The 21,861-nt window shown below is 43.0% G+C and overlaps 1 long non-coding RNA gene across 3 annotated transcripts in view; it reads left to right on the plus strand.

Annotated features, from left to right (window-relative positions):
- LOC130355813 (uncharacterized) overlaps positions 1–21,861 on the plus strand; it is a 61,143-nt gene that overhangs the window by 9,363 nt on the left and 29,919 nt on the right. For all 3 annotated transcript variants that reach the window (XR_008888669.1, XR_008888667.1, XR_008888668.1), the window contains exon 2: positions 2,440–2,578. This is a non-coding gene — a long non-coding RNA (uncharacterized LOC130355813). The remainder of the gene's footprint in view (positions 1–2,439; positions 2,579–21,861) is intronic.

Raw genomic sequence — 21,861 nt, forward strand, 5'->3', positions numbered from 1 at the left:
TGTGTAAGTGACAATTAGTGTACAGGTGTGTGGACATTAAAAGTAATCAGGGGAACATGCCAAGAGGTCAAACACTCACCCATCTGTGGTAATGGCGGCCATTCCCTGACGCTGTGTGTGCACACGGCTCGAGGGAATTCCGCAGGCCAACCGGAGTGCAGCCAATCGCAAGGGAGCGTCGCGCGTTGCTAGGCAACGACACTGTAGCTCGCGGTCCGTGCACACTCACTGTGCTTCCGGATGCCGCGAGCGCCATGACACTACAGGGAAAGTAGTGTCCTGTTTGGCGCATGCGTATAGATGTGTACTGTTGTCAATGAAACCATGTGTAGTGCGGGCAAAGTTCCCGTACTTAGTCTGTCAATTCAGATGTAATGTGATAGTGTGGATGAATGTATATACGTAACTACGGAAGATGGGAAGTGTGTGTTAGTATGGTGAAAACAGGAGTGTATGTAGAAAATGTCCACACACCTGTACACTAATTGTCACTTACACATGATGCGATATATGTCAGATTGTATATACTGTACAGCACTGATTACACTGCCTTGTTAAAAATATGCATTTTTTCTATGTACCATTATGTTCTTTTTTCACGCAACTGTCACAGCATCCATTGTATTGCATGTTTATTCTTTATTGAGCACAATCACCTTTTGATATTGTACCCCATATAAATATGGGAGGAGTGTGTCACTTGCTTATGCTTGAAAAAGACCGTGGTGACGGTCGAAACGTTGTATCTTACCTTGAGATAATAAACCTATTTTGATCACTATTGGAGTGCTGCGGGACGCTTTATTCTACTATATATATATATATATATATATATATATATATATATATATATTCACAAGGCTTCATGACAGAAAGTGAAGTGCTGGCACTGCTCTCCCTCTATGTTCTCCCTTAAGTAGTCTATATGCGCACTCTAGCTAGCAGCGTATCTTCATGTGGTGGTGCTCATGTACTGCGATAGTGATAAGGTGAATGCAAATCCATATAGTTTAGAAGAAAGTACAGGCAACTCACCACGTTGTAGTAACTTCGTGTTTATTGCTGGGACATGCAGGTAAAGCGGCTTCACGCCACACCGGGATGCCGAACACTAGTGCGTTAACCGATGACAGCTGTTTCTTTCCTTTCAGGAACTTCAACAGACGATCTGTTGAAGTTCCTGAAAGGAAAGAAACAGCTGTCATCGGTTAAAGCACTAGTGTTCGGCATCCCGGTGTGGCGTGAAGCCACTTTACCTGCATGTCCCAGCAATAAACACGAAGTTACTACAACGTGGTGAGTTGCCTGTACTTTCTTCTAAACTATATGGATATATATATATATATATATATATATATATATATATATATATAAAACTCAATGTGTGTGTATGTATGTATGTATGTATGTGTGTATATGTATATGTGTGTATGTTCCAGCATCACGTCCAAACGGCTAAAGATATTAACATGAAACTTGGCACACCTATTACTTATACGTCAACAACAAACATAGGATAGGTGATTTAACCCTTACTCACCCCCATTTGTGAGAGTCTGGGTTTTTGTTTAAAGTCCCATACAAGTATATGAGAAATATATGTTACTGCATAACTACCAAACAACTGGAGATATTTCGATGATACTCAATCACATGTTACTTATATGCCCACTAAAAATATAGGATAGTTAATTTAACCCTAACATACCTTTATTGCCAGGGTCAGGGTTTTGTTTAACCTCTTAAGGACGCAGGGTTTTTCCATTTTTGCACATTGCACATTTTTTTTTCCTCATCACCTTCTAAACATCATAACACTTTCAATTTTGCACATGCAGACCCATATGAGGGCTTTTTTTTTTGCACCACCAAATGTACTTTATGATGATATAAAACATTTCACCACAAAATTTACGGCAAAACCAGAAAAAATAATATTTGTGGGACAAAATTGAAAAAAAAAAACGCCATTTTGTAACTTTGGGGGCTTCCGATTATATACAGTGCACTTTTCGATAAAAAATGACACCATGTCTTTATTCTGTTGGCCCATATGGTTACAAGGATACCTAATGTATATAGGTTTTATTTTACTACATAAAATAAATTATAACTACATGCACCAAAATTTCTGTGTGTAAAATTTTGGTCTTCTGACCCCTTTAACTTTTTTATTTTTCCATATACAGGGATGTATGAGGGCTCATTTTTTGCACAGTGATCTGAAGTTTTTATCGGTACCATTTTAGTTTTGATGGGACTTTTTGATTGCCTTTTAAAAAAATGTGTAGGGTATGCAAAGTGACCAAAAATACAAAATTTTTTACTTTGGAATTATTTTACGTGTACACTATTGACCGTGCAGTTTAATTTGCATTATATTTTTAGAGTTTGGACATTTACACACGCGGTGATACCACATATGTTTATTTTAATTAGTGGTCTGAAGATGTACAGAAGTACGATACAGCTGTTACCTCCATGCTGAGGTCCCCGGCATCCTTGCCATGATACCTGCCTGACACTGCACCTCTATCCCCTGCTATCCCCGAATAAAGGATATGAAGCTACGACCGTGGTGAGTACCATCTTATTATCTCATCTTTGAATATTGGGATTGTCTGTCTTTCTTGAAAGATTGAGCACCACCTGGTTCATCGTTAGTCCCCTGCCGTGAAACTGCACATTTCAGCAGTGCCGTTCTCTTTCTCAACAGACCTAGTTTTATTTTCATTATGTTTACATATTTTTTATATAGAATTTTGGAAAAGGGGGGCGATTCAAACTTTTAATATGCAAGGGGTTAATGTTCTTATTTTTTAAACTTGTTATTGTATACCACATTGATCTGTGTGCTCTGCGCTTGATTGATAAAGCCTGGTTCAGCCAGGCTCTATCAATCACAGAGCCGGGACAGCCGCAGTAGGAGAGGTAAGCCCTCCCGCTACCTCCACAGTGGATAAATACTGGCCTAACCCAACCCCCACGCGCGCGATGGCACTGCGGGGGGGGGGCAATCCACCCCACTGGACCACCAGGGATGGTTTAAATGTCCCTTTAGGGATAGTAGCCGGCCGTGGCTATATCGGTTATTAACAGCTGTTAAAAAGCTCAGGTGTGAGCCGATACACTTGCAGTAACGCCCAGCTATGTTAAGCTGAATAAACCTTTTGCAAGTATATTCCGTATGCCGAGACTTTTTTACCTTGGATAGTTACTATGAAAGACCAGCCAAAAGTACACACCTGCTGCTGTTCTAGACAAATACTGTTTTAAGTAGTGGAGCGTATTGTCCTCCCCTCATATACGCACTAAGTATGTCAGGCAGAGAAGTGCCAGGATATGCACAGAGGAGTGGCAGAGGCCTAAATTCATCAAGCACAGGCAGAAGTTGCAGCAGACTAGGGGCGAATGGCAGCAGGAGTTGCAGCGAGGCCTGAGCTCCCAGTATCAGCTAGCGGTCGTGTCTTGACCACCAACCCATCTGCTGTCATCAATTGGTGCGGACTGTTGGTGATAAAATCAGCTACTCGGCGGTGTGGCAGATTTTCATCAAGCATCCGGGGAAGTTAACCTGGCAAGATGTGTCAGCAGAAGGTGAAGCGTGGCCAGGGTCCTGATGCTGCAGATGCCACCTCCAGGTTGTCTCATTCTGCCATCTTATGTTCTTTTCATGCTGATGCCAGCTCCAGGCTGTCTCATACTGCCACCATATGTTCTCCTCATGCTGATGCCACCTCCAGGCTGTCTCATTATGCATAAATATGTTCTCCTCATGCTGATGCCAGCTCCAGGCTGTCTCATTCTGCCACCATATGTTCTCCTCATGCTTCCGCCACCTCCAGTCTGGGTCATTCAGCCCCCATATGGTCTCCTCATGCTGCAGACACCTCCAGGCTGAGTCATTTAGTCACTATATGGTCTCCTCTTGCTGCCGCCAACTCCAGGCTGTGTCATGCAGCCACTATATGGTCTCCACAAGTTTCCGCCAACTACAGGCTGTGTCATTCAGCCACTATAGGGTCTCCTCTTGCTGCCCCTCCAGGTTGCATCCATCAGCCACTATATGGTCTCCTCATGCTGCCCCCACCTCCACGCTGTGTCATTCAGCCACTATATGGTCTCCTCATTCTGATGCCACCTCCAGGCTCTGTCATTGTGCCACTCTGCCACAGTGATTCTAATAGTGACGCCTCTAATCTGCATGCCATACTGAATAACAGTATTATTTCACTAACACCGCACACTCCCTATGCATGTTACGGCAAGGCAATGTGTTATACACCCCGATTAAGGCTCTCTGTAGCTCAGAAACAGCCGTTTTTAATAGTGATTCACCGCAAATAAATTCAGACCGAATCAATTTTTTTTCGGAAAATTCAGCTAATTGGCTGAATTGAATTTTTCAAAAATTCGCTAGTCTCTATCTGTGACCACTCAGAAAAATCTTATTACCACCCGTGCCCAAAAGTTTTTCATTTGGTCAAGTAGGACCTACATGATCCCAATCCCTTTGCAGTGCTCTATTGTGTAATTATTTCCAATATTAATACAGTGCTCCCTACTGACCCCTCTGTCCATGACAGAAACTGGACGGAGAAGTAGAGGTTTGCTATGGGGATTTGCTCCTGCTCTGGACAGTTCCAGACACAGACAGAGATGTAAGCAGAGAGCACTGTGGGGAAGTATGTAAATTGTAGAGATGATGGGTCAGAACCTCTATGGGTGATGGTCCAAGTGGTGAGAAAAATCCAAACATATATAGAAAGTAGACTCAGCACTCACCAATGTAGCTAAATCAGATGAGGTTTATTATTTCATATTCAAAATGTCAGTGGTACAGGTAAAGGACGTGTTTTGGCAATGGTTGAGTCTACTTACCATATATGCCTTAAAACACGTAAATGACACAGTATTCTTGTGTTCCACCTACTATTGCCCTCACTACAACCCTAATGCATTGCCCATATAATAGGTAGAAAGATAAATTAATAAGGAGAGATAGATAGACTGACAGATAGATAGATGAATAGATAGCTAAATATATAGATGCAAGATTATATACAATCATATATGGATGTGATCTAAAGTCTAAAAGTCTAAAGTTTCTGTTTCTTACAGATGAATAAAAAAAAAATGTGTTTCCTGGACCTGAATAGTTAAGTGTAGATATGGCTCACTCTTGCTTTCTTAGCGCCTCTTACAGTACTTGCATGCTGTCCATTTACTCCTCTCTCATTCCGTCTCATTTTAACCATAGTGTCTGTAATTAGGTCACCAATTTAAGACACAGTAATACTTTTCCTAGAATAAACATAATGAAAGATGTAAAAGCCTCTGGCGGCATTCTAAAACTATCAGACTATTGATTGTGAGGGCTGATGGCTCTAAAAGATTTTCTTAACATCATCTGCTAAAATGGAAGGTGTGGTTTAAGTCCTAATGGACTCTAAGTTGCTGTTTAGCCTATCATAATTGCATTGGCTTTTAGTTACCAAAATTGAAAGCCTTCTAAAATTGGAAAACAATATACATGGTCCACTGTATATGTGCAATAAGCAACTATAAGGTATTTAAAACCGAACTCAATTTAGGGTATTTACCAATAATTTTGAATGGGCTTAGCAATGCCACACATTTTTTCCTCTAAACTTTCCCCTCCTCATCACAAATCATCTTCATATTTTATAGTCAAAAGAATACATCTTACTAATCTTCTTGCCAGAGCTGTAGCTAGCTCCTTTTGCGCCCGAGGCAAGCCCAGAAAATTGCTCCCCCCCCCCCCCTCTTTCAACACCTAACCCCCATTCTTTGGATAGGGGATAAATCTTTCTAACCTGGAGTATAGTGAATCATATTGTGACGGGATAATACTGCCATACTGAATAAAACCACTATACACAGACCAGTATCATCCAATAACACCACTATGCACAGACCAATATGACCATTAACACCACTGTACACAGACCAATATCACCATTAACACCACTGTACACAGACCAATATCACCATTAACACCACTGTACACAGACTAATATCACCATTAACACCACTGTATACAGACCAATATCCCCATTAACACCACTGTACACAGACCAATATCACCATTAACATCACTGTACACAGACCAATATCACCATTAACACTACTGTACACAGACCAATATCACCATTAACACCACTGTAAACAGACCAATATCACCATTAACACCACTGTACACAGACCAGTATCACCAATTACAACACTATACAAGGGACAGATAATACCGCGATACTATGACCACTACCTTTACCACCAAATAATGACCGAATAATAGTACCATACTGATACTGAATAAAATCATTATACAAAGACCATTATCACCACAATACAAGGGGCAAATAATTGCACCACACCATGTCCACTATCACGACCACCATATAGTGACAAGATACTACCATACTGATGCTAAATATAACCACTGTACACAGACCAGAATCACCAATAAAACCATTATGCACAGACCAATATGACCAATAACACCACTATACAAGAGACAAATAATACCGCCACAGTATGACCACTACCATTACCACCATATAATGATGGGATAATATTACCATACTGATACTGAATAAAACCACCAGGCACAGACTAATATCCCCCCCCCCCTACAGTGACATTATAAAAGTGACCCTGGCTCTACACAAGCTGTACAGACCATATTAGTGATTACATCAGGTGACGTCTTCTCTAATTGGAATCGATCACTTTTCTTTTGCTTCTCCATCCGGCCCAGACCATCATGGCAATTCTTCCATTTACAATTCGTCTCCACAGAACCTGCCAGATCCGTTCTCTTTACCCCTTATGGACCAGAGGTTTTTTCGTTTTTGCACTTTCATATTTTCCACCTAACCTCTTAAAAATCAGAACACTTTCAATTTTGCACCTACAGATTCATATGGGGGTTTGTTTTTTGTGCCACCAATTGTACTTTGTAATGACATCAATCATTTCACTCAAAAATTCATGGCAAAACCAGAAAAAAAATTATTTGTGTTGCAAAATTGGAAAAAATGCTATTTTGTCAATTTTGGGGGCTTCCGATTCTACTCGGTAAAAATGACACCCTATGGCACTTTTCAGTAAAAATCACACTCTATTTTTATTCTGTAGGTCCATAGTTTTTTATTTTATTTTACTACATAAAACAAATTATAACTACATGCACCAAAATCAGTATGTTTAATATTGTCATATTCTGACCCCCTATAACTTTTTTTATGAGGGTATGAGAGCTTATTTTTTGTGTCCTGATCAGAAGGTTTTATTGGTACCATGATTGTTTTGATTGAACTCTTTGATCACGTCTTATACATTTTTATTAGGTATACAAAGTGACCAAAAATATGCAATTTTGGAATTTGGAATTTTTTTTTATGTGTTCGCCATTGACTGTGCAGTTTAGATAAAAATATATTTTTATAGTTCGGACATTTACGCACGCTGCAATTCCGAATATGTTTAATTTTATTTTTGTTATTTTATTTTTTTTAACAGGAAAAGGTGGGGGGTGATTCAAACTTTTATTCAGGAAGGGGTTAAATCACATTTATTAACTTTTTCTTTTACTTTTTCATTTATTTTACACTTTTTTTTTATACTTTCTTTAAGCCCCCATAGGGGACTATTACATGCAATCCTTTGATTGCATACAATGAACAATGCTATGCCACAGCATAGCATTGATCAGTGTTATCGGTGCTTGATTGCTCCAGTCTGAATCTCAGGCATAAAACAATCGATGTTCGGACAGCGAGGAGCAAGGTAAGGCGCCTACCGCTGTCCTCTCAGCTGTTTGGGATGCCGTTATTTCTCTGTGGCAGTCCCAAACAACTCAGCTGAGCTAACCGGCAGTATTTTCTCCCAGTTTAGAGTCCGCAATCAACTTTGATCGCAGCGTCTAAAGGCTTCATACCTGAGGAAGTCACATCTGTGGCGGAACATGTGGGGCTTCTCATTTGGACATGGGCTGACTGGGACACTTTCCCTCCTTCCTCCGTCTGTGGATTGTCCACTGTGTTTGTATATTAGTGAATTGTGTATTATATCCTTGCACCTGCTTCCCTGAGTAACATTCATTGTATTGTATTATTTTTACTCTGACTATTTGGGGGCTGGCATACACAGTTTGTTGACTCTCCACTACTTTTTTGTCATTTGTGACTTATTGTTGTACATCTGGTGAGTGACAGGAGGGATCCCTTTCATTTTCTTCCCATGTCCTGTGGTGACCACAACTGGTCCCACTGTTGTAGTGTGGCTCTTCTGAGCCTTTTTAAGTGTTTTTAAGTGGGTTTTTCCTTGCTTTGTGTCATATGTGTACAATAAAGTTTACATCTTCTTGCATTATATGGTATTGGGTGTGCATCCTTAGTGGCCATCTAGTCTGGGTTTTTTTTGTGCTTATCATTCTATGAGCCGGATAGCACCCTTTTGTGTTATGTTTTACATTTAGAATGAGCCTCCCCCTTTTCTTTTTTCTTTTTTGCTAAAGGCTTCATACCAGACATCAGCGCAATCGGCGATGTCCGGTAATAATAGCCCCAGGTCCGGGCTGCTGAAAGCAACTAGGACCCAGCAGGTGCGAAGCAGGCTCAGCTCCTAAGCACACTTCACATAATGGGAGTCAGCCACGAGTGTAAATATACGCTTGTGGTGGTTAAAGGGTTAAGCACCTATAGTGCTTCATACAGTAATAATAACCCCTTGGTGTCTACACAGTAGAGTAAGTAGATAAACAGATTGGAGAAAAAGTAGGTAGGTACCCCCACTAAGTGGGTCCCTTTACATGGTTTCCCACATTACCGAGGTGCCCCAAGTAGATAAGTGTCTGTAGGTAGGTTCCCATGTAGATACCTCTTGGTATTTACTACCTATACGTAGGAGTTACTCCCTGTTGATAGGTCCCATTGTAGATGGTAGCCCCCATTATTACATTGAAGTCCCCAGTATATGGTTAAAGCCCCCATATATAGTTGTAGAAGGCTTCCCACATATAATAGTAGCAGCCCCCATTTAGGTGGTAGGAGCAGCAGCCTCCCTAGGTAGTAGTCATAGTAGAAGACCCCTTTAGGTAGTAGTAGTTGCAGCTCCCTTTAGGTAGTAGCAGACCACTTTAGGTAGTAGGTACACACATCTATCATACACACACATCATGCATGCAAACACCACACATACATACACACACATCATACACATACAAACATCATATATACATCCGTCTAGCGCCTAGCTTCACATCTATCATACATACTCACATCTATCATACATAAACACACATCATAAACACGCATCATACATATACATGCATAATACATACGCACACATCATACAATCATACACACATACACACATCATACATACATGCAGACATCATACATACACACATATCATGTATGCACATATCCTATATACACCTGCCGCTGCCCCCCCCACATCAAACATTACATACTTAAAAACATCATACATATACACTGCTCAAAAAATAAAGGGAACACTTAAACAACACAATGTAACTCCAAGTCAATCACACTTCTGTGAAATCACACTGTCCACTCAGGAAGCAACACTGATTGACAATCAATTTCACATGCTGTTGTGCAAATGGAACAGACAACAGGTGAAAATTATAGGAAATTAGCAAGACACCCCAATAAAGGAGTGGTTCTGCAGGTGGTGACCACAGACCACTCCTTAGTTCCTATGCTTCCTGGCTGATGTTTTGGTAACTATTTAATGCTGGTGGTGCTGTCACTCTAGTGGTAGCATGAGACGGAGTCTACAACCCACACAAGTGGCTAAGGTAGTGCAGCTCATCCAGGATGGCACATCAATGCGAGCTGTGGCAAGAAGGTTTGCTGTGTCTGTCAGCGTAGTGTCCAGAGCATGGAGGCACTACCAGGAGATACGCCAGCACATCAGAAGACGTGGAGGATGCAGTAGGAAGGCAACAAACCAGCAGCAGGACCGCTACCTCCGCCTTTGTGGAAGAAATTACCTTCAGCAGGCCACAAATGTGCATGTGTCTGCGTCTGAAGTTTCAGAAACCGCCGGGCTTTTAAGACGGGGAAGTGATATCACGCCACGCCCCCTCCATTCATTTATATGGGAGGGGGTGTAACAGCTGTTATGCCCCCTCCCATAGACATGAATGGAGGGGGCGTGGCGTGACATCGCATCCCCGTCATCCGAAACTTCCGACGCAGCTACGCATAGAATGCGGGCTGCTGCAGGGAGATTGCGGGGGGTCCCAGGGGCGGGTCCCCGTGATCAGACATCTTATCCCCTATGCTTTCGATAGGGGATAAGATGTTTTTGCCTGAATACCCCTTTAACCTTCTGTTCTCTGCAACAATCTCAGTGTGCACATAGAGGAAGCTAGTGCAACAAAAACAATGCAGACAAACAAAGAAACAGCCCCACAACCTTCAACAGACCCCATAGGACTACAGCCACTCAGTATAATGGAAACTGTATGGCCTGTGCTGGGCAACCACACATGAACCATATAGTCTACACACAGAATTGTGCAGGAGGGATTATTTTTTTTATATGCAAATGTGTAAATGATGTGAATCATCCTTGTAAATGTGACAAATTACGAATCCTTATATTATGAACGCACTACCAGTTACCGTCATGTTACCATGCCAGTGTGTTATAGCTACTATACTTCATTTCCATTTCATCCTAAGTATGTGTATTTAGATTGACCTCTTTTTCATATATAATTATAACCAGTATTTTCTAATTATAAACTGAATATTCATCTTTTACATGTGTACGTTATTGTATCATTATTATAATAATTGTTATCATTATAATCCCCCACCCAATCCTGTATTTTATCTTTAGTATTTACTAGTATTTAGTATTTATTGGTCTTCATGTTGGTCTCAACTGAAAATATGTTAAAGTTTAAGATGCCCCAAATGTTTTAGAAGGTGCAGGCCTCTTAATAAATTGAGTGCATCTTTTTGCGTCAAATTTTAAACAATATTCTATGTCAGCTAGGGGCTTGTTGCAGTTCATGATGTCATTATTTACACCTAATTTTGCTCTTCTTATGTGCATGGTACAACAGAAATCATGATCGGTCAGATAAGGTGACATTTTTCCAGCTGATCCTTAACAATTTAGTTTTAAGGATGATGTGTATCTTAAATCCTCAGTCTCATGCTCTTAGCCATAGGACACAGTGTGGTCTTTCTGTCTTCTGCTGCTATTGCCACAGGCGCAGACTTTTCTTTGAGTCACTTTAAATTAAACGTGAAATGTTCTAATCATGTAAATGTTATACTGTGAAGAAAAACTATTTACATAAGTTTTTTTTACATGGGTTCTTCCATCATTTTAAAAGACGGTCCATATAGGCCAGTAGTAAGCTACTTGCAGTTTATACTAGAATACTCTTTCCCATTTAAAGTCAATGGATAGAAAAAAAGCAAACATAAAAGCTATAACGTGCTGCATAAAACAACATTAATCAAAACCACAGGGATCACTAATGCATCAGTAGTGGTAACTAATGAATGGAAGTTAATTTATTCCCATTTACTAGCATTGCATAGCTAGCTGTTGTGGTAAAAAACCACAGAAAAAAAATGTGCACCCTCCAACACCATACAGTGATCCCTCAAGTTACAATGGCCTCAACATACAATAGTTTCAACATACCATGGTCTTTTCTGGACCATTATAAGTTGAAACCAGACTCAACATACAATGTTACGGACAGTCCAGATCTGTGAAACGTGTCAATGGTCGGAAGAACCGACCAATCAGAATGGGCATTCACTGGTAAAACCCCTGTATTACTGAAGTGTATGCACTGACTGGTGTCTGATTGCGCCCCCTACAGTACAGGGAGGTATTACATGTTCTGTACTCTTTACCTGTACCAGGGTTAGCTGCTCCTTTGGACACCAGGTGAGGGCGACTCCATTGCTTTTTTAGGACATTGCGTGTTTTGTACAGGACCCTGAAGAAGCTCCTGTCCTCTACATAGACCAGTGTTTCCCAAGCAGGGTGCCCCCAACTGTTGCAAAACTACAACTCCCAGCATGCCCGGACAGCCTTTGGCTGTCCAGGCATGCTGGGAGTTGTAGTTTTGCAACAGCTGGAGGCTCCCTGCTTGGGAAACAGTGACATAGACAGTGATTTACAGCTCCCAGAAGATCTTTCTTACTTTTATGTAAGGATTTGCTTTATCTATATTAGTTATCTACTCATTTTTCTTTAATTCTCACTTTTTCCTATTTTTGGATGACATTTTGGTGCCTTTAGAACCAATTACCAGGTTTCCATAGAGTTCTGGTCTCAACATACAATGGTTTCAACATACAATGGTCGTCCCAGAACCAATTAATATTGTAACTTGAGGGACCGCTGTATTGTAATACAAATATTACAAAGTAATATAAATATCGGTTGCTAAAGTCCCATTAGATTATAGTCACTTCATGCATTTAATTTGTGACATTAGTTTGTCATAGGTTGGTGATGATGGTAATATATTGTTGTTTCAGTTTTTTATATAAGTTGATAGATATCATAAATAAATACATTAACACAATTTCCTTCCTATACTACTTATTTCTACATACTGAATGCCAGAGCTAAAGGGGCTCATCTAAGATTTTGGCAGGTCAAAGCATAGTCCCAGCATACTGTAACCAATTTAATTAAAGGAGTACTCCGGATTAGGGAAATTTATCCTGTGTCCTAAGGATAGGATATTCATGTCATATCATGGAGAGTCTGTGACCCTCTGCGATCTCCAATAGGACACCCCCGACTCTCCTGTCGAAGGAAGAGGTGTCAAACAACACACGAAGCGGTGGCCGACGCTCCCCCTCCATGCATTTTTATGGGAGCTCCTGTACCCTAGTACAGCGTTCCAGCTCTCCCATTGAAGTGCATAGAGGGGGCGTGTTGGCCACCACTTGCAGTTGTCGACACAGCTCTTTTAATGCAGAGAGCCGGGGCACCATTTGGGAGATCACAGGGATCTCAGCAGTCAGACCTTTCACAATCTTACAATAATACATTTTCCTAACCCGGAGTACTCCTTTAAGTTTGTACGTTTAGAACTATTCAATGTGATCATATCCTTCATGAAAACATTATTGACAATCTACTTTGAAAAATAAAGGACTATGTGGCTGATGACAACTGAATTTGACTTATTGATTTACACTCTTCAAGTTCAAACCTAGTAGAAAATTGTGCAGTGACACATAATACCTCCAATGTAAAATAAAAATATGATTTTGCCCGGTGTTGTTCTGTAACAGGTTAAAATGTCATCTTAAAATAATTGTCTAAGAAGTAAAATATATAAAAAAAAAAAAAGGTTACTATATATTAATGTCATTTATTTTGGAAAAAATTTTTTTTAGGATACACATGGTAGAAGCTCATATGAAAATCACAGTAAAAGCAAGTCATTTTCACAGCTATTTTTAAAAAATCACAGCAAAAACACCCAAAATGCAGTAAAACAAAAAGTCAAATTCAACATGCAAACAAAGCTTAAGGACTTTTTTTTTTTATAAAACACCTCAGTTGTGATTATGGAACAAATCATTTTTACATCATGTCAATAATTCTCTAAAAATGCACTTTGAATAAAAATAAAAATGCATCAACACTGTATTTAGTTTAAACTGACCTTGGTCCACATATGAGTCTCCACAGTTTAGGCTTCCGGTTTCTGTAGTCAAGCCAGATGATTAGGTTGGTCTCATTAGGTGAATTGCAATTGTTATACTCCATCCGATCTCTTTACAAAGCCAGATGCTTTATAGGAAATATAGGCAGCACGACAAATTAATTTATGCTCCAAATTGGAAACAAACATGGGCTGATACATTAGCTAAAACAGGTAAGCACAAAGCATGCACAAGAACCTCTGCATTATTGTCTATAGCCTATGTTGTACTTTATAAGTAAAACATCCAAAACATCCAAAGTGCTTTTAAACCTATAAGGGATCAAGGCATACAGATACACTCTTGCATTTCGGCACTTAAGGACCAAGGGCATACTTGTACGCCCTGGTCCCACGAGCCTGACACAATTTAAACCCAGTGAGTCCCGACTGCTATCAGCAGCCAGGACCAAGGGTTAATGCCGGGTACCGTGGATCGGGCCGATGCCTGGCATTAATCCTTTAGACCCCGTGATCAAAGTTGATTGCGACGTCTAATCCGTAAGTAAAAGTGTCCCGGCAGCTCAGCGAAGCTGATCGGGACCATCGCGGTGAAACTTTGATGTCCCAACCAGCCGAAAGGACAGCGGGAGGGCCCTTACCTGCCACCTTGCCATCCGATTGTTGCTCTACTGCTCCGAGCCTGCCATGCAGGCTTGATCAGCAGAGCACCAATAACACTGATCAATGCTATGCTGTGGCATAGCATTGATCAGTATATGCAATCAAAAGATTGCATGGTATAGCCCCCTATGAGGTTACAAAAAAATAAATAAAGTGTTGAAAAAAAAGTTAATAAAAGGGAATTTACCCCTTCCAAATAAAAGTTTGAATCACCCTCTTTTCCCATTTTTTTTAAAATTAAAATAAAAAATATGTTAAAAAATAAAAAACAAAAATAATCATTTGTGGTACCACCACATGTCTAAATGTCCGAACTACTAAAATATAAGGGTAGCTAAACCGCACGGTCAATGGCGTACATGTAAAAAAAAAAATACCAAAGTCCAAAATTGTGCATTTTTAGTCACTTCATATATCATTTTTTTTTTTAAGTGATCAAAAAGTCCCATCAAATCAAAAATGGTACCGATAAAAACTACAGACCACGACACAAAAATGAACCCTCATATAGCTCCTTATGTGGAAAAAAAAGTTATAGGGGTCAGAAGATGACAATTTTAAACATACTAATTTTGGTGCATGTAGTTATAATTTTTTTTTTTAAGTAGTAAAATAAAATAAAACCTACATAAGGGTATCCTTGTAACCAGGGCCATATTAACGTAGGGGCAGATGGAGCTGCAGCTCCAGGCCCCTGCGTTAAAATAGGTCCGGTGGCCCGCACAAACGGCCCGTACAGACCGACCGGCGTATAATTTGTATTGCCCGACACCCGGGACATGCAGTTCCGGGCGCCGGGCAGTTGACTTCTTCAGGCATTTAACCCTGCTTCAGACGAGCCGCGCTAAATGCCGAAAGACCCCGTCCTCCTCCGCGTCTCCAGTTGGCCAGCCCGAGTCTGACCCACACAGGACGTCAGTGACATCCCTCGTCAGGCTGCCGCCGGAGAGGAGAAGTACAGCGCAGGACAGGTAAGTGTGTCTATATGTGTGTGTGTCTGTCTGTGTGTGTATCTGTGTGTGTATGTTTGTGTGTGTGTGTGTATATATGTGGGTGGGACGATAATGCTACCCAATGTGGGGAGCCTGCTACTACCTAATGTGGGGAGCCTGCTACTACCTAACATGCTACCTATCCTGGTAATTTAATGTGCATAAAACATGTGACAAAATAGCTTTGTGTTGTGTTTTCATTTTATATACTTTGATAAAAAGGCCCATCACAATCTTCAGCTCTTAATCCGGCCCTACTTGTAACCATATGGACCTATAGAATAAAGATAAGGTGTCATTATTACCGAAAAGTGCACTGAGTAGAAACGGAAGCCCTAAAAAGTTACAAAATAGCATTTTTATTTTTACCCCACAAATAAGTTTTTTTTTTTATTTTGTCGCAGATTATGTTATAAAATAAGTGATGTCTTTACAAAGAACAATTGGTGACACAAAAAACAAGAACTTATATGGGTTTGTAGGTGCAAAATTGAAAGCATTATGATTTCTAGAAGGGGAGAAGGAAAAAACTAAAAACACAAATTGGCCTGGTCCTTAAAGGGGTATTCCAGAGGAAAACAATATTTTTTTTTTTAAATCAACTGGTGATAGAAAGTTAAACAGACTTGTAAATTACTTCTATTTAAAAATCTTAATCCTTCCTGTACTTATCAGCTGCTTTATGCTCCAGAGGAAGTTCTTTTCCTTTTAAATTTATTTTCTATCTGACCACAGTGCTCTCTGCATACACCCCTGTCCATGTCAGGAACTGTCTAGAGAAGGAGAAAATCCCCATAGCAAACCTATTCTGCTCTGCACAGTTCCTGACATGAACAGAGGTGTCAGAAGAGAACACTGTGGTCATACAGAACAGAAATTCAAAGAGAAAAGAACTTCCTGTGGAACATACAGCAGCTGATAAATACTGGAAGGATTAAGATTTTTAAATAGAAGTAATTTACAAATCTATTTAAGGGGGAACTCCACTGGAAAACATATTTATTTATTTTTTAAATCAACTGGTGCCAGAAAGTTAAACAGATTTGTAAATTACTTCTATAAAAAAATCTTAACCCTTCAAGTACTTATCAACTGCTGTATGTTCCAGAGGTAGTTCTATTCTTTTTAAATTTTCTTCCTGTCTGACCCCAGTGCTCTCTGCTGACACCTCTGTCAATTTTACGAACTATCTAAATCCCCATAGCAAACCTATCCTGTTCCGAACAATTCCAAAAATGGACAGAGGTGTCAGTAGAGAGCACTGAGGTCAGACAGAAAGGAAATTCAAAAAAATAAGAACTTCCTCTGGAACATACAGCAGCTGATTAGTTTTAAATAGAAGTAATTTACAAATCTATTCTTTATTTTTTTTTTTATTGTTTTCCAACGGATTACCCCTTTAAGTTCAAAATGGTCTTGGTCGCCAATGGGTTAAAAGGGTTTTCTGAGACTTTGATATAAATAAACTATACCTAGAATAGGCTATCAATCACTATTAAGCCTTGCATTGACCAGTCACCATGCCGTACATTTTGACAACGACTGTGGCCGACACTCAAACCCTCAAGTTAATGTGACTGAGCTGCAATACTGTCATGATGCCGGCTGGCAGGAGGTGGATCCTCTGTGCCAGAGAGGGATTGGCGTGGACCGTGCTAGTGGATCGGTTCTAAGTCACTACTGGTATTCACCAGAGCCCGCCGCAAAGCGGGATGGTCTTGCTGCGGCGGTAGTGACCAGGTCGTATCCACTAGCAACGGCTCAACCTCTCTGACTGCTGAAGATAGGCGCGGTACAAGGGAGTAGACAGAAGCAAGGTCGGACGTAGCAGAAGGTCGGGGCAGGCAGCAAGGATCGTAGTCAGGGGCAACGGCAGGAGGTCTGGAACACAGGCTAGGAACACACAAGGGAACGCTTTCACTAGGCACAAGGGCAACAAGATCCGGCGAGGGAGTGCAGGGGAAGTGAGGTATATATATGGAGTGCACAGGTGAACACACTAATTAGAACCACTGCGCCAATCAGCGGCGCAGTGGCCCTTTAAATCGCAGAGACCCGGCGCGCGCGCGCCCTGTAAGAGAGAATTTTGGGTCTCTTTCCATATGGTGGAAAGATCACGAGTTATTTCATCCACAGCAGGCAAACCAGAGGGCAAGGGAGTAGGGAGGGGGGGAAGAGGGTGACGGCCGTACACCACGAAAAATGGGGATTTGGAAGAAGATTCAGAGACTCTGAAGTTATACGAGAATTCGGCCCATGGTAGAAGATCTGCCCAGTCATCCTGGCGGGAGGAAACAAAATGCCGTAAATAATCACCCAGGACCTGGTTAATTCTTTCTACTTGCCCATTGGATTGAGGATGATAAGCAGAAGAAAAATTTAATTTAATCTTGAGTTGTTTACAGAGAGCCCTCCAGAATTTTGACACGAATTGGACGCCTCTATCCGAGACGATCTGCGTGGGCAACCCGTGAAGACGAAAAATGTGTACAAAAAATTGTTTTGCCAACTGAGGCGCAGAAGGAAGACCAGGAAGAGGAATAAAATGTGCCATCTTGGAAAATCGATCAACGACCACCCAAACAACAGTGTTGCCACGGGATGGGGGTAAGTCGGTAATAAAGTCCATACCAATCAGAGACCAAGGCTGTTCGGGGACAGGCAGAGGGTGAAGGAGACCAGCAGGCTTCTGGCGAGGAGTCTTGTCCCGGGCACAGACAGTGCAGGCCCGCACAAAATCAACAACATCCGTCTCCAGAGTCGGCCACCAATAGAAACGAGAGATGAGTTGCACGGATTTCTTGATGCCCGCATGGCCCGCGAGATGGGAGGAGTGACCCCATTTGAGGATTCCGAGGCGTTGGCGTGGAGGGACGAAGGTCTTCCCTGGAGGAGTTTGCCTGATGGAGGCTGGAGAAGTGGAGATCAGGCAGTCAGGAGGAATGATGTGTTGCGGAGGGAGCTCTACTTCCGAGGCATCCGAGGAACGAGAGAGAGCATCGGCCCTGATGTTCTTATCGGCAGGGCGAAAGTGAATTTCAAAATTAAACCGGGCAAAGAACAGAGACCACCTGGCCTGGCGAGGATTCAGCCGTTGGGCAGACTGGAGATAGGAGAGATTCTTGTGATCGGTGTAAATAATAACTGGAAATTTAGATCCCTCCAGCAGATGCCTCCATTCCTCAAGTGCTAATTTAATGGCCAGTAGCTCTCGATCCCCGATGGAGTAGTTCCTCTCCGCCGGAGAGAAGGTCCTAGAAAAAAAACCACAGGTAACAGCATGCCCGGAAGAATTTTTTTGTAGAAGAACCGCTCCAGCTCCTACTGAGGAGGCATCAACCTCCAATAGGAAGGGCTTAGATGGGTCAGGTCTGGAGAGCACGGGAGCAGAAGAAAAGGCCGACTTGAGCCGTTTAAAGGCGTCTTCCGCTTGAGGAGGCCAGGACTTAGGATTGGCATTCTTTTTGGTTAAAGCCACGATAGGAGCCACAATGGTGGAAAAATGTGGAATGAATTGTCTGTAATAATTGGCGAACCCCAAGAAACGTTGGATAGCACGGAGTCCGGAGGGGCGTGGCTAATCTAAGACGGCAGAGAGTTTGTCTGGATCCATTTGTAGTCCCTGGCCAGAGACCAAGTATCCTAGGAAAGGAAGAGATTGACATTCAAACAGACATTTCTCCATTTTGGCATAAAGTTGATTGTCACGAAGTCTCTGAAGAACCATGCGGACATGCTGGCGGTGTTCTTCTAGGTTGGCAGAAAAAATCAGAATATCGTCCAGATACACAACAACACAGGAATATAAGAGATCACGAAAAATTTCATTAACAAAGTCTTGGAAGACGGCAGGGGCGTTGCACAGGCCAAAGGGCATGACCAGATACTCAAAGTGTCCATCTCTAGTGTTAAATGCCGTTTTCCATTCATCCCCCTCCCTGATGCGGATGAGATTATAAGCACCTCTTAAGTCCAGTTTGGTAAAGATGTGGGCACCTTGGAGGCGATCAAAGAGTTCTGAGATAAGAGGTAGAGGGTAGCGGTTCTTTACCGTGATTTTATTAAGACCGCGGTAGTCAATGCAAGGACGTAGGGAGCCATCTTTTTTGGACACAAAGAAAAATCCAGCTCCGGCAGGAGAGGAGGATTTGCGGATAAACCCCTTTTCTAAATTTTCCTGGATGTACTCAGACACAGCAAGAGTCTCTGGGGCGGACAGAGGATAAATTCTGCCCCGGGGTGGAGTAGTGCCCGGGAGGAGGTCAATAGGACAGTCATAAGGCCTGTGAGGGGGTAGAGTCTCAGCTTGTTTTTTGCAAAACACATCAGCAAAGTCCATATAGGCCTTAGGGAGGCCGGTTACAGGGGGAACCACAGGGTCACGGCAGGGAGTACTGGGAACCGGTTTAAGGCAGTCCTTGAAACAAGAGATACCCCAGCTCTTGATCTCCCCCGTGGACCAATCCAGGGATGGGGAATGGCGTTGGAGCCACGGTAGTCCAAGGAGAATTTCGGAAGTGCAATTGGGGAGGACCAAGAACTCAATTTTTTCTTGATGAGGTCCGATGCACATTAGAAGGGGCTCCGTGCGGTAACGTATGGTGCAGTCCAATCTTTCATTATTAACACAATTGATGTAGAGGGGCCTGGCGAGACTGGTTACCGGGATGTTGAACCTGTTGATGAGAGAGGCCAAAATAAAAAGTTTCCTGCAGATCCGGAATCCAAGAAGGCCATAGTAGAGAAGGAGAAGGTAGATGCAGATATCCGCACAGGCACAGTAAGGCGTGGAGAAGCAGAGTAGACATCAAGAACTGTCTCACCTTTGTGCGGAGTCAGCGTGCGTCTTTCCAGGCGGGGAGGACGGATAGGACAATCCTTCAGGAAGTGTTCGGTACCGGCACAGTACAGGCAGAGATTCTCCATGCGGCGTCGTGTCCTCTCTTGAGGTGTCAGGCGAGACCGGTCAACTTGCATAGCCTCCACGGCGGGAGGCACAGGAACGGATTGCAGAGGACCAGAGGAGAGAGGAGCCGGGGAGAAAAAAACGCCTCGTGCGAACAAAGTCCATATCCTGGCGGAGCTCCTGACGCCTTTCGGAAAAACGCATGTCAATGCGAGTGGCAAGATGAATGAGTTCATGTAGATTAGCAGGAATTTCTCGTGCGGCCAGAACATCTTTAATGTTGCTGGATAGGCCTTTTTTAAAGGTCGCGCAGAGGGCCTCATTATTCCAGGATAGTTCAGAAGCAAGAGTACGGAATTGTATGGCGTACTCGCCAACGGAAGAATTACCCTGGACCAGGTTCAGCAGGGCAGTCTCAGCAGAGGAGGCTCGGGCAGGTTCCTCAAAGACACTACGAATTTCCGAGAAGAAGGAGTGTACAGAGGCAGTGACGGGGTCATTGCGGTCCCAGAGCGGTGTGGCCCATGACAGAGCTTTTCCAGACAGAAGGCTGACTACGAAAGCCACCTTAGACCTTTCAGTAGGAAACTGGTCCGACATCATCTCCAAGTGCAGGGAACATTGTGAAAGAAAGCCACGGCAAAACTTAGGGTCCCCATCAAATTTGTCCGGCAAGGATAGTCGTAGGCCTGAAGCGGCCACTCGCTGCGGAGGAGGTGCAGGAGCTGGCGGAGGAGATGATTGCTGAAGCTGTGGTAGTAGCTGCTGTAGCATCACGGTCAGTTGAGACAGCTGGTGGCCTTGTTGCGCTATCTGTTGTGACTGCTGGGCGACCACCGTGGTGAGGTCAGCGACAACTGGCAGAGGTACTTCAGCGGGATCCATGGCCGGATCTACTGTCACGATGCCGGCTGGCAGGAGGTGGATCCTCTGTGCCAGAGAGAGATTGGCGTGGACCGTGCTAGTGGATCGGTTCTAAGTCACTACTGGTATTCACCAGAGCCCGCCGCAAAGTGGGATGGTCTTGCTGCGGCGGTAGTGACCAGGTCGTATCCACTAGCAACGGCTCAACCTCTCTGACTGCTGAAGATAGGCACGGTACAAGGGAGTAGACAGAAGCAAGGTCGGACGTAGCAGAAGGTCGGGGCAGGCAGCAAGGATCGTAGTCAGGGGCAACGGCAGGAGGTCTGGAACACAGGCTAGGAACACACAAGGGAACGCTTTCACTAGGCACAAGGGCAACAAGATCCGGCGAGGGAGTGCAGGGGAAGTGAGGTATATATATGGAGTGCACAGGTGAACACACTAATTAGAACCACTGCGCCAATCAGCGGCGCAGTGGCCCTTTAAATCGCAGAGACCCGGCGCGCGCGCGCCCTAGGGAGCGGGGCCGCGCGCGCCGGGACAGGACCGACGGAGAGCGAGTCAGGTACGGGAGCCGGGGTGCGCATCGCGAGCGGGCGCCACCCGCATCGCGAATCGCATCCCGGCTGGAGGCGGTATCGCAGCGCACCCGGTCAGTGGATCTGACCGGGGCGCTGCAGTAACGAGAGTGTAGCGAGCGCTCCGGGGAGGAGCGG

This window comes from Hyla sarda, chromosome 2 (genome assembly GCF_029499605.1).
Source record: "Hyla sarda isolate aHylSar1 chromosome 2, aHylSar1.hap1, whole genome shotgun sequence".
Classification (NCBI taxonomy): Eukaryota; Metazoa; Chordata; class Amphibia; order Anura; family Hylidae; genus Hyla; species Hyla sarda.